This window comes from Cetorhinus maximus, chromosome 2, assembly GCF_964194155.1.
Source record: "Cetorhinus maximus chromosome 2, sCetMax3.hap1.1, whole genome shotgun sequence".
Lineage (NCBI taxonomy): Eukaryota > Metazoa > Chordata > Chondrichthyes > Lamniformes > Cetorhinidae > Cetorhinus > Cetorhinus maximus.
Window position 1 is genome coordinate 76,450,080 of NC_135880.1, and position 12,990 is coordinate 76,463,069.

The following is a 12,990-nucleotide window of genomic DNA, read 5'->3' on the forward strand; positions in this document are numbered from 1 at the left end:
CCAGCTGTCCACAGTTTCGTCAAGCTTGTAACTGATGCTCTCTTCAGACAGGTCTTGACATTCATTTATTGCCGGATGGACAAAGTCAGCCAGGCTGAGCGAACTATTGCTGGCTTTCCCCTCATTCAGGGTGCCATCAAGATGCCAGTGGTTCAGCCGGGTGCCTTTGTGAACAGAAAGGGATTCCACTCCATGAACGTGCAGATGGCATGCGACCACAAGACACAGGTTCTGCAAGTCTGTGCAAGGTACCCTGGCAGCTCCCATGATGCATACATCCTGCGACACTCTCAGGCTCCAGCTCAGCTAAATGGTTGGTTGCTGAGTGACAAAGTATATCCCTTGCAAAGGTGGCTCATGACACCACTCCGGCACCCAAGGACAAAGGCGGAAGAAAGGCACAATAGGAGTCATGCCTCCACAAGGGCAATGGCTGAGAGTGCCATTGGCCTGCTAAAGATGAGGTTCCACCGCCTGTACTGATCTGGAGGTTCCCTACAATATCCTCCAAGCCGTGTGTATAGGCATTGTATGCTGAGCCTGCACAACCTGCACTAGCAAGGGGGGACCCACTGGAGGATGAGGATAGCGACGCAGCTCCACAGGCCTCAGAGGATGGCTGTACTGCTGGATCTGATGAGGAGCCCAGACAGGCACAGGGTGAGGATGCAGAGGCAGACGTGAGGAACCTTCAGGGAGGCAGGGACACCAGGGAGGCCTTAATTCAAGGCACCTTCAGCAAGGCTGCCAAAGCTTGGCTTCAACCTCACTGCAAGGGCACCGCCTCCTTACCACATGTTCCTGAAACGGCATTGCCATGACCCCAATGTCACTTCACAACCTCTGTCATAAAGTTTGCTGCTCCCGCCGTCTATCAAAGCACTGATGAAGCCTGCACCCGTGGAAAACATGAGGGACACTCAGGGCATTGAAACAAAATCTAGATTTATATCTTTTCCAGAGTTGCAAAGATGGAACAAAACACTATTTTGTTGCTACTGCCACACAAGAACAATACCTAACACTGATGAAATGAAAGAATATCACCCGTAAAAACCCTATCCTGTGCTCACGGGGTCTTAACCTTACATTTGTGAGTGCTGTGTCTTGGTGCCCCCGCACCACACCCCACCCCCCCCCAAACATTTGGCAGCAGCATTGGAGACAGATTGCTGATTCTGCTGCTGTGCTGGCCCTGATGACCTTGGCAGTTGTCCTCTGGGGTGTGACCAGCGACATGGCTGGGCGCTCCACAATCGTCGCGGCCTCGTCAGGTGCCACTGGCAGAGGGGTGGAGGAGCTGCCATCTTCATCCAGATCACCATGAGAGGAGCCCACAGTGATGACAGGCAGCTCATCCACCAGTGTGCGGTATGTCTGGAACGCCCTGTTCATCATTGATGGATGGGCACCTCGCAGAGTGACTAGGTGCCTCATCCATCTCTCACACTGGCAGTGACCACCTGAGGTCATTGCCTGTGTGTGGTCTTGCAGGTCCAAGCATGACCCCAGGAACCCCTGATTCTGTTCCTGGAGCTGCCTCTCCATGAGAGTCACCACTCTCTCAATGGAGGAGGCTGTGTGCTTGATGCTCAGGGTCAACACAGTGCTCACACACCGCATGGACTTCTCCATGACAGAGACCATGGTACACAGACCCTCAGGGATCTCTGCCAGATCTTCCAATGGATCATGCTGGACATCTAGCATCTGCTGGCTGATGGACGACTCCAGAAACTCATCATCTGCCTCAGACTCAGCATCGTCCTGGTCTCCAGCAGTCCTCCAACAGCTGGTAGCCTGGGCCTGCCTCTGCCAGCTCCTTATGTAAATGTGCTATGCTCTCCCCACAGTGCACTACCATCTGAGCCGATGAACTAATGCCCACCGACATGCTTGTATCTGCCCTGGTGCCTGAGTAGCTGTGCTGGTAGCGAGAGAGGGTGTGATGCTGGTGGATCTGTCTGCAGTACCTCCTCAGGTATCAAAGGAGGTTGCCCAGGGACCCGGCAGCCTCTGGAGGATGGCTCATCTGAGGGAGGAAGACAATATGTCAGTGTTATCAATCTTCATATGGTTAATGTGCATGCTAGGCTGGTGGGTGAGACTATTGACAACTGCATCATGATGGCATTATGATTGCTGGATTGCCGGGGACTCCTGCTTAGAAGTCCTCATTTAAGATGCGACGACTCTACATTGTTTGCACTCTCTGCCAGTCTTACATCTGTCCACCGGACCCTTACAGTCTCCAACACACATGTCTCTCCATGACCTGAGGACCTTGCTCCTTGCTGGCACTCTAACCTGAGGGCGTCCGTTTCAAATTTGGTCAGTATGAGCAGGTTGGCCACCCCACCACCCGTTCATCGGTGTTCCACAGTATTATGGCTTCTCTTCTCCTGCTTGGAACAAAGTGCATTCATTAGTCCACCCTCTACCTTCAACAGCACATCAGCCTCGCCAACCCCCTCTCCCCGGAGGATCAGGTTGAGGAGCCCATCAAATTTGCACATCCTATCCTTCTATGCCCCCAATTCTGGTGGCCACATCTCCCAGCCTTGGCTTGCACAGGTGCATGTGCCATTTGTCACTCTGATTCTTACACCCCTGAGCGTCACGGAGGACACCCACTCTTCACATCTCCAAACAGTATTGTGCCAACTCAGTACTGACCCTTGCCAAGTGTAGAAGATCATTAAACCATTTGTGGCACTGGATCCAGGAGCGATACCTACATCATGCCTGCTGGCCTGGGCTGCACATCTCACCAGGCCTTCTTTGTTTGGTATGGTGGCCTCCTCTTGCCATCCTGCAACATCAAAATGTCCCAACTGGCACTCATTACCTCCACTAGAGGGCGCAGGCACTCATCCGAGAACCGGCGGGCAGAGTGCCCACCGGCATTGCCCTCCCACCTTGTGTGCCCAGCAGGTGCTGAGGCCATAGCTCCTGCAAATTTCAAATGTCTCTCCCTGAGGCTCCTCAAAACCTCCAGGCAGCTTTCAGAGAGTTGCTGCTGCTGTTTTTGAATGCCCTGCCGGGTCCCCATTGGTCTTGGCGCCTGCCACGCTCCTGCCCCTGCCACCAGTACATCACCAGTGTCCCAGGTGCATTTCATGCTGGCTGGCCCTTAATTAGCCAGCCAGCGTGAAATCGTGTTCGGGGTCTGATGGCGGCCGGAAGAGGAAACCACGTCTCTTCCGGACCAGCCAATCATGCGCGCCCGACAAGCGCAAAGTTCAGGCCTATGTTACACAATATTCTGTGAAGATGAGTTTCTTTACCCTCATTTGCTGCTTTTGGGGGTGATGGCTCATGTTGGAATATAGGCCTGATCAGGCCAGTGGGCCTGATCTGCTTTTTTGTTTGGCCGTATGGCAACACTCTAATGCCAACATTGTTTACTTCCTCTCCATGTCACTGGTACCTTGTCTAAGTGACTTCTCTCATTGGTAATGGAATAGCTCAAATGCTGTGTCTCATTAAGGGTTAAGGGATCATGGTAGAAATTGCAGCTCTGGCACTTTTTAATTCTCCCTATCTAGGACAGAAGCCGATTGTAGTGTCACTCTAGCTGAAATAGTTGAACAAGACAGATTAATGATTGGCCAGTGCAGTGCTGTGCCATGTGTTGCAATTGCTCAGAGTAAACTGTGTAACTATAATTCAACATAAATAAATTCTCTCATAGTTTTCATTGCTGAGAATATTGGTTTAGTGTCCACTGATCACCTTTCTGCAATTAAGTATACAGAATAAAATATTTTTAATGCTTAGGGAAGAAGACGAAAGGGAAGCATTTAGAAAGTTTTAGGGGAGGGGAATGGAACCTGAATGAAAAAAAGATACTAAATCCGTAATTGCCTTTTGCGTTATTCATTTTTCATTTTACTGAATGAATGCAGTCTCAAAAACCAGAAGGAGATACCATCTGCATTGTTATTCACTATTGATCTTTATACTTGAGCGTAACCAGATACAAAAGGGACATTAATAATGTATTGAAAATCCTGCATCATGCTTTGTCAACTTTACCATTATAATTCCTGTGTCCCTGAAGCATAACGTCTGCAGCACTGCACCTGCTAGGAGGGTACAATTAGTGTGGCAAAAAATGGACATGGAAATAAGTGTAAAATATATTACTATACTTTTAAAAAAGGGGCTGAATTATATCTCTGTGTCCTTGTCCAATTATCACCTCCTGATGCGCAATTCCAGGAACATTTTTTCCTAGGGTTGGGAGATGCAGATTGAGTCACTCTAAATTCATGGCTTCTGGTGTTGGCTAAAAGACTTTTAAAGCTTTACCTGAAAACAATGTTCATATCCGCAGGAAGATGGGAAAAATCATCATTTGACAAAGTAATGACTCTTGAGAGAATCCTAGATTAAAACTCTTCAGATATTTATTATTGTTAGTTATTATTTATTGACTGGACACTTTTGGAGATTGTCAATCACTTTTGTCATTATTTCCCCTTTTTCCTATGTTTGTTATGATCTTGTTTGTACAAACTTGTAGTGATTGGTCTCAGTGGTATGGCATATTCATCCACCATTCTCTAGTCTCTTTAATTGCTCTAGTTCCTTTTTAAATGCTATCAATACCGTATGTTAATTGATTACATTCTATTTAAATCTTTAGTATCTTCAGTGATGAATAATATAAGCTCCCAACCATGGCTTTTTCTTGTTGCTTACTTTCAGTCTACGAAGACAGTTTTCCATTCATTCTATGAACCTTGATTTTCAAATAGCACAAATCTTGTTTCAAACGCTATTGTAAGATCCAAATAAGCTTCCTCCATTTGATTTTCATTCAATCATTTTAGATACTGCATCAAAAAATTTCAGTAAATCAGAGGCATACTCTGTTGCTTCTAAATCATGTTGATTTGGTTCATGTTCATGTTGGTCTTTGCAGTCAATAATGTTCAGAGATTATACATTTCCTAACTGGTTTACAATTATTGAGCTTATCTCTTTTGAGCACTGGGTACATGTCCTATTTCCACTATCAAATGTGACAATTTGGCTTTGTTTAAGGTGAGGTGCCCTTGTTTGAAATTTTCTTCTGTTTAACATTGTTTGAGCTGTTAACACTCAATGGTTTGCAAGGCTCATGTTTATGCAAAAGTACAGCGTCTACAAAAAAAATCAAATGAATTTGTCCTCTCTTTATGACAATATTTTCTTTTAGACTGCGACAGAAAATTTTACGTCACTAGAAACCTTGCATCTGCTTAAATTGGTGAAGGATAAGAAAGTTAACTAATTAAACTAATTAAATTTTTAAAACTTGCCACATGGAACAGCTTCATTTGAATGGCAATTAAAATGGGTTAACTATTAATTGATTAACATGGATACATAACATGTTCACAGTCCTGTAACACCAAAGGTTAAACTGTTAAAAGTTTGGAATTTCTAGTTTCATTTCGCATAGGCCATTATTGAGCTTTTGAAACTCATCCACTGTATATTTGTTGAAGGGTGATTCCAAATAGCAATTTATCTTCTAGGCAATTTATTTTCTCAGACTCAGTCTTTTGACTAGTAGAAATCTATTTGTTTTTGATTATTAAAATGTTGGTCTTTGTGATGCTGAGCCATTAATTACTCTGTAAATGATGGTGATGTCAAAAAAACCAGTCTGCAACGAACATACGATTCAGCAACTGAAGTTTAATGTTATAGTACAACTACCTTACATTCAAATTGATTCAAGGAAACAGAGCAGGGATGTCAACATTTTTTAGTGCATTGACGCTTGCCATGGAGACTGCGACTATAAGTAAAAATTTAAATCCATGTTCATTTGTATATGTTGCAAGATGCTAACAGCACTGTAACTTCATTAATGGGTCAATCTAAGGACAGCTTTTTCTAAAGCTCCAGGTTCAAAAAAGTCAAACAGGACAAACCAGCAAATAGCAAAAGTAAGTACAAATAGGTCTGAGCTTTCTGGGCTCTGCAAGGGCACCAATCAGGAGGTTGAGCATTTATGACCAAGAAATGGACCCACTATTTCTCCAGGCAATAAAGCAGTAAGATTCCACCCACTGTCTTTAACCTTCCCAATGTTTAGTAGCTTTCTGATGGTTAGCTGAGGTACAAAGTGATAAAAACAAGAAAATAAAAGGTCACAGAATCAGCGGCTGAGACATTGTTGTTTGCCAACATGGGAACGAAATAACTCACTTTATAAACATAATTGTAACGGACAACAGTTTGCAAGCAAAAGTCCCAGCATTTACGGGGGAGGGGGGATGGGAATGGGCTTATGATTGCAGGGGTGACACAATTGGGATACCCTGAAGAGGTCACTATCTTAGGTATTTCACATGAAGTTGAATCTAGACTTAAAGGCACCAGTGAAATAAAAGAGGAACCTGTCTTAGGGCTGAAGATTCATTTACGTAGCGCCACTTTAAAGTGGTTTTACATAGACTACATTGATTCACTGGGGCAAGGCAGTGCCATGGGGCCATTACCTGCACAGCCCTCAACATTCACCATTGATCTCACTGAAGAAACCTGCACAGGGAATCAAAATAGTCTACGTAGCACCACTTTGACGGGCTGTTCTAAGAATGAATTTTTAGCCCATACCATACAAAAACTGCAGTCCATAATTTGGTCGTTTACATCACTTTAAAGATTTGATTAGCTTGAATCCAGCTTGTCTAACAATGTGTTCTGTTGTGGGTACACAGCTGATTAAACATAATACCATAATACTGTAATAGAATGAACTTGAACTTGAATGGATAGATTTTTGAGTGTATTGCTGTCAGTTACAATTACATTTATAAAGTGAGTTATTTCGTTTCCATGTTGACAAACCAATAATATCTCAGCTGCTGATTCTGTGACCTTTTGTGTTCTTGTCTTTATCACTTTGCACCTCAGCTAACCATCAGAAAGTTGTTAAACATTGGTAAGGTTAAAGACATTGATGGAATCTTACTGCTTTAGTGCCCGGAGAAATGGTGGGTCCAATTAACACAACCTCCTGATTGGTGGGCTTTCTGGTTGCTCTATCCCAAACCCAACCAATTAGGAGTCCACCTCCAGGTTAGCAATCCATTTAGGAGAGTGGGTGTTGAAACAGCAATGACGGATTTCTACTTAAACGGTTCCTGGCAGCAGTCACAGAGACGGTACTGCATGTGGTGTGATTCACTCAGTGAGAAGCAGAAGAGGAGGAAAATGGATGGAAGGTATAGGAAGGCTGCCCCACCTGACTCGCAAATACCTCTGTAGAGATAATGTTGGAAACAGCCAGGGCACACAGTCACCTTTCAAAGGGATGACAACAGAAGGCCAGCCAGCCTCACCAAAGAGGCTTGGCTTGAGGTTGCAGAGGGGATGAGCAACCGGAGTGTGTTGCAGAGATGTGGGTCCAGCACAGGAGATGTTACAATGACCTCCTGAGGGCCTGCAAGGTGAGAGCCCTGCAACTCTCAGCTGATAGCCGTCACTCTCTCACCACCCTTGCAGTCTTCCGTACTGCTATCATTTGAGCCACACACTCTGCTCCCACACACATTCCTTTCTCCGCAGGCTCCTCCTCAAGTTTCCATCTCCACAGGGAGCACTAACACTCAATTGCAACATGGTGCCCTCTTGTTCCCCAGCCAGCCCCCTTAAATGCCTTACCTCCATCCTTAGCAATCACTTAACTCCACATAGTTCTAATGTCTGCTTTTTCTTATTGCAGAAGAGGGCCCACAACTGTCAGGAGAGGCAGAGAAATGAGGGTGGAGCTGCAACCATGAGCACCCTGACCACAAAGGAGGAGGAACCCCTGGAGATCGGCAGGGTGGTGACAAAGCAGGCAGTTGCCGATGAAGAGATGGAGCTGGCCCAGAGACCTGGTGACAGCATTAGATATCATCTTGCCAATTGGCACAGACCTGTCCCTCATGTCGAATCGATGTTGCCAGTACATGAACTGTCATTGTCCACACTATTGGAACCCAATTCACCTACATGGACCACCTACGCCTGTCTTTCATCTCCCACAGGTGCATTGTTGGCTGCACTAGGAAATGAGGGAGGAAGCAGTGCAGTTCTCAGAGGAGGAGCAGCATGGTCAAGAAGCACCATTACATGCCTCGTGCACAGCTTTCACCAGCGCAGATACACTCACATTGGTACATCCACCATGACAGTTGGAAAGGGTGCACGTGTGAGGAGCACATCACATTTCTCCATGAGTAGGTGCTAGAGGCAGGGACAGCTGTGGAGAGTCCCCCTTGGAGGGTTGTGGACACGTCAAGCTTTATTCAGCTGGACTCAGATGCTGAGCCTTGGGGATCACCCACACAAAACAGGTACATGTGCAGCAACAAAGGGAAATGTGTGGGCATCTGTCAGAGTTTCCAGAGACAGTGGGTGGAATTCTCCGAGCCCGCTGGCAGCAGGTGTGATAGGTGGCGTGTGCAGAAATTATGGTGGGACTCATTTCATGACGGCATGAAGGCAGGTCACAATCTTCCACAGGCCGCGTTTCCCACCATCGGTCAGCATGGAGCTAATTAGCATATAATTAAGAGGCCATCCCACCGCATCTTCCGTCCACATCAGTGGGAAAGCACACCGACATGTTTCACAACAGCACGCAGGCAACGTGCACTTGGCGACTTTCACTTTGGGGGGAACTGAGGTGAGTGAGCAGCAGTATTTCCCACAGCTCGCCCAGGGGCCGGCGGGTGGCGGGGCAACTGATGCCTGGCCTTGCAGACGACTGCTGAGGGGTCGGGGATGTCCGGGGGCAAGTGCTGGCCAGCCATGCAGGCGACTGCTGAGGGGGTTCATGTGCTGCCCTGGCGCAGCATCGGTGTTGGGGGGTGGGGGGGGGGTCAGGGTAAGCGAGGGAAGTGGCCACACATTAGGGACACCTGTATAAACTGACCATGTCTCATCAACTGAGACAGATCAGGCACAGCCACAGTGATATGATTGGGGTCGGGCTCCTAGCCTGCCCGCCCACACAAACATTGCGGAGGCACCAAAGGGCCACCAAGTGCTCCATACCTTACCTCCACCCCTTCGAGTCCGCCACCACTTTATTGGACCACGGTGCAGGTGGAATGCACACGTTGTACAATCTCCTCGCCAACGCTGGCCATGTAGCAGTCACTGCTGGAGGTGCTCACAGCCCCTTGTAATCTCAGCATCCTGGTTTGGACCAGTGTTCCCCATGTCGCAGGTTGACAGGGCAGCCATGCAGCGCACTCATCTCTGGCCATCTGAGGGGTGACCAGCACTCTCCGGGAAGTGTTAAGGGGCGGTCACACAGGGCCAGGAAAAGTGCAAAGTACAGCCATGATAACCACGTCTCTCTCTCTTTCATGCTGCAGGAGGACCATGTCAGGATCATGGATCCTGGTGACCTAGCTGTATACCTGATGGCCTACAGAGAGCGAAGAAGATGGAGGAGAGAGTGACTGAGGCACCTGGCTGTGCAAAGGCAGGAGCAGCGACCTCATGAAGGAGGGACAGCTGGGGCTCCCGCACACGCTACCCAGGAGCGACAGCGAGCCGTGGCTGGTCGGTGCCTAGCGACACCCAGGGTCTATAGACGCCGCCTGCCATTCCTGCAGATGGCTGACAACCAGTGTCGCTGATGACTGCGCATGTCTAGGGACCTGGTGGCTCACATCTGCCACTTACTGCAGGACTTGGCGCCAAGGGGATATGGAGGGCATCCACTGCCAGTAGCTGTGACAGTGACCGTGGTGCTCAATTTCTATGCCAGTGGCTCCTTTCAGGGCTCCACAGGTGACCTCTGTGGGATTTCCCAATCCACCACCCACAAATGCATCCATGAGGATGCCATCTTCTCCACGGCACACAACTTTGTGCATTTTGCCTGGGACCGGAACAGCCAGGATGCAAGGGCCATTGGATTTGCCCTGATCTCGGGGTTCCCACAGGTGCAGGGTGTGATTGACTGCACTCATGTGGTGCTCAGGTCTCCGTCTTTACACTCGGTGGACTTCATCAACCGCAAGGGCTTCCACTCACTGAACATGCAGCTGGTATGTGAGCACCAGAAACGCATCCTGCAGGTATATGCACGGTTTCCAGGGAGTGTGCACGATGCCTACATCCTGAGTTGCTCGCAGATCCCTGGAGTCTTCCAGGGTCCACAGAGTTGGCTACTTGGGGACAAGGGCTACCCGCAGGGGCCATGGCTGATGACACCCATGCGGCGGCCTCAGACTGCAGCAGAGCAATGGTGTAATGAGGCTCATGCAGCAGCTCGCAACTTGGTGGAGCAGACCATCGGGATAGTGAGGATGCGGTTCTGGTGTCTGGACTGGTCTGGTGGAGCCCTGCAATACAATCACAGAGGGTGTCACTCATCATTGTCGTCTGTTGCGCCCTTTACAACCTGGCACTGCAATGGGTAGAGGAGTTGGCTGAGGAGGAGATGGAGGAGCTGCATGTCTCCTCTGATGAGGAGGACACTGATGGGGATAAGGATGAGGGGGTCCTCTGTGGTGACGATGACGGGGGAAGGGGATGAGGCTCCCGCACTGGCTAGATGAGGCAGGTGCACTTGGGAGGCTCTCTTAGCTGCCAGATTTGTGTAGGATGATGATGACATGTAGTGAGGTGTTCCCATAGATCCTCACATTGCAGTTGTGAATGTTTGACTCCAGTCTGGCTTATGGCAGTGCCAATACCCTGTGTGAGTATGTTCCTGTCATGGAGACGCAGTGGAGGCCCTAATAGTCGCTCGATCACAGGAGGATGGTGATAACATGCAGTGAGGACACTCCATAGATCTTCACATAGCCTCTGAGAATATCTGACTCCTGTCTGGCCGAGGACAGCTCGTTTGCGCTCCATGATCAGGGCCATGTCAGAGGCACAGCCATGAAACTTTAGAAGCATTTGATGCTGTGCCCGCCTTCAGCACCTGAGCCCTTCAGGAGCTGGTGCACAGCATCACTGGTCGCATATGCTAGTGTGATGAGGGCCAGTCCCACCTTAAAGGTGTTGAGAGCACACACAGAGAGAATGAGAGAACTCTGTGGTGCCTACCCACTACATTCTGGCAGCAAGACCAGCACTTCTGAGGTGCAGACATCAGTAATATTTCCAGTGAGTGTGAGCCTGGACCATCACTGTGGTCTGAAGGCTGCACAGAACACAGGGGAGAGGCCCTAGACTGAGACACCTGCCTTTTATCTTGTGCAGAAAGGTTTTACATCTGAGTGACAAGAACACTGCTCATCAGAACAAGGAGCCATAGGCAGGGAGACATTCTTGGGAGTTTATTGACAATAGTGAACATAATGTACAAGCGATTAACACCAATGCCCAGACTGTGCAACTAATTCTTCTTAACTAACCCTGCTGCTATGTCTTGCTGCTCCCCGGACATCCACAGCGGAGGTGGAGGCAGCCTGCTGACTGTGATGCTCTGTCTGTCATGACTTTGGCGGGCATCCTCTGGAGGGTTGAGACTTGGAGGGCCCCAGTCTGCTTTAGGGGTCCTGCTGTGTGGCAGTGGCACCCTCCTCAGCCTGTGAAGCTGGATCTGCGGAGGTCAGAGGTAGAGGGGGGTCAGATGGTCACTCCCAGAGTCAACTGGGTGGATGGCCCCAGAGTGTGTGCCTGCTGATCCTCCTCCCTATGGGTGCCCGAGGGCCCCTGGCTGACTCCGTGAGTGGAAGGGGTAGCTGGAGTGAGATCGAGCTGCTCAGCACCCCTCTCGCTTACACACTGTTGGAGGCCAACTATGGCATGACTGATGGAGTTAAGCCCGTGCAGCAGTGACGTCCTGGACCAAGGTCTCCATAGCGGCGACCATCCTGTCAGTGCTGACCTCGGTGCATTGCAATGATGGCGCTATCACCTCAGCCTGAAGACGGACGGACTCCTCCATCGTGCCTTGCAATCTGAGGAATGCAGCGGACATCCCTTCCTGATGTTCCTGAGTTTGCCTTTGCAGCTCCAGCAACTGAGACATGACCAAGTCCAGAGGTTCGTCATCTGACTTGGACTCAGCAACATTCTGGCCTCCAACAGTCCTCCACGTGCCGGGGACCTGGGAAGACCCTGCTTCTGCCTGATGTGGATCAGACAGTGCAATGTGCTCACCAGATTGTGGTCCCGAGGCTAATCTAAAGCTAGATCCCACTGAGGTGTATGTCTCTGCGCTGGTGGAGAGCGTGGGTGAGCGCTGTGACAGGATTTCAGGGAGGGTACCTTCAGATTCCTCCTCATAGGTTTCTTTGGAGCTTGCTTGGAGTTTCTGGGTGGTGGACCCCATTGGCTGCTTCCTAAATGTGTCTGCGAAAGCAAGGGGGGATAATTAGTTCATGGCAATGGCCTGTGAAACAGGACACATCACTGACAGCATGGTTGTCTGATGGATGTTGCACTGCTGGATCCTCACTTGGTAGAGCAGCGCTGACCTCACCGTCAGCACAGGACCGGTCCAGATCCTCGCTGGCCAGCTGGATGGCTCTGTTTCCAAATTCTGTCAGAACTATGAATTCCGGCATCCCTTCACCTGTCTGCAACCTTTCCCTCCTGTCGTGTGCCAATTTGTCCTACATGGATAGAGATGGGGAGAGTGTATCAGGACACCTGCCGGGCCAGATGATAAGTATGCCTGGCCTGTGTGGGTGGTGAGTGGTCCCATGGACGGGATGAGGACAATGACGGTGTGTGAGAGAGAGTGAATGGTGATGTCCCTTGCACTGGCAATGAGTGAGGGCCCTATGGATGTGTGATGGGTTTGTGAGTGAGAGAGTTGTGAGCGATGAAAAGAGTGACTTACCCTGGCAGAATGGAGGAGATCATCCTTTTGTGGCACTGGGTGTTCTCCTCTGCAGTGCGTTCGCGCTGACCACCGCTGCCACCGCCTCCCAAGCTGGGTTGGTGACATTGCTACCCATCCTGCGGCCAGATCAGGGGTAGAGCACATCCCGGCAGGCCTCCATGGCATCCAGCAGT